Raw genomic sequence first — 1,798 nt, forward strand, 5'->3', positions numbered from 1 at the left:
GTCCCTGAGCGCCGATTGAGTTTTGCCGAGGTTTCCCGGCTTCCTGCGGCTCCCGCGGCTCCCGCGATTCCTGCCGCTTGCGGGTCACTGCCACTGCTGGCTTGAGGGACTTTGTTTTGGGTAAAAAAAAGCGGAGCAGAGAGATCTGTGCAGCGTGGTGGCGGTTAATCTCTGGCATACGGTGCAGAAGCGAGCCGCTAAGTAGCCCAGCCGGTACTAAGACCTTGGCAAGGGGTCAAATGAGGATCTGCGCCTGACCTTGAGCTGAGTCTGACTCGGACTACGGACTACGGACAACGGGTCATCGGCTTATTGGCTCCTTCGGTCCGTGGAGCCGTGCTGCGCTTTCCAGCAGCAGTCTGAGCCACCTGATCTACCTGATTCAGCTGTGAATCAGCTGGTAATTAGCTGGAAACCCATGCCGCTACAGTGGCAAGTGCAGTTGATCGCTGATGTCTGCAACGAGATAGAAGTGAGCCAAGCATACCTGTTGAATATTTAGGTCTGCTCAAAATAGCAGCTAACTGCAAGATTGTTAGAATACCAGATTGACTGAAAACCTTTATTGAAAACCTTGTATTGCTGTATTACAGTGGTACGTCTGTGAACCTGGAAATTAGGAGAGACTGGTAATACCAGGAAGCCTAGTAGGGGTGGAAGGAATATAAGCTTATTCAATCTTCCAATTTTCAAACCCTTGATCTAGCCTGTAGACGTTGAGATCAGGCAGACAGCGAGGGGCGTTGCTTAGACCCCAATCAAAGCGACGTCAAAAGAGCGAGGAAAGTTTTGATAATGGTGCTATTACAAAGAAGTGTACATTAAAAGAAGCTTCCATGAATGATTCAGCCAAAATGGCAGTCAACACTGCAAATTCTGGTCAAGACTATAAAAATCAAGTCCATGCTAATCAGCTGTCTATTAAGAGCTTTTTTAAGCATCACCAAAAACAGTATAAAACACAACAGGAAAACAAAAATAATGAGTCTGACAATGGTCTCCTATCACCTCTATTTTCAACAAGTGTAAAGAGAATCTGTCCGTGTGCAATTCTACCACCTCAGGTGCCCTTAGAAATAGAGGAATTAAAGGATGGTGGCCAACTTCAAGCTAAGATCAAATCAAAAATTTAGGCCCAGAAAGGCTTGAAGTGTCTCCAACCCTCAAACCAACTCTAAAATCGTCTGGCCAGTTACAGGCAAAAGCCCAAATTCATGTGCAAGACTCTGCTATACAATTTGTTGCGGTATCTAGCGGTAAATCCAACTAGACGGGAGGAGCCCATTAAATCGCTGGCTTGTAGTCAAAGTGAGATTGACTCAGTGATTAATATCTCCTCAGGTCTGGACCAAAACCTAAGCGACAAGGTTTTCACGTTAGGCTATGTCGCGGACGAGACAGAAAGTAAAAGGGGGAGTCAAATAATGATACCAGTGATACCCAAATTATCGTCTAATCCAAAGGGCCTAACGGATATAGTTGGTAATGTGAGGTCATTTAATCCGGATCAGTCAATTATAATCCTGGAAAACAGTTTTACCAATAACACATCACTACTGGTACCAGGTATTGTCAGTTCTGGGAATGTGCCCATCTCAAATGAGCAAGGCAAATTCACACAAGCAGTGCCAAACAATCAGTTCAATTTGGTGGACTTATCATTATTAACAAAATTTGATGGGAATTATCAAGCTAGATTCGGCGTCATAGAAAACAATCCTTTTAGCCCTGATCGTGGAATATGGGAGTGTTTACTCCACACTACGGACTCGATCACAAATGCTCTTAGTTTCCATTC

Source organism: Triturus cristatus, chromosome 4_2 (assembly GCF_964204655.1).
Source record: "Triturus cristatus chromosome 4_2, aTriCri1.1, whole genome shotgun sequence".
Lineage (NCBI taxonomy): Eukaryota > Metazoa > Chordata > Amphibia > Caudata > Salamandridae > Triturus > Triturus cristatus.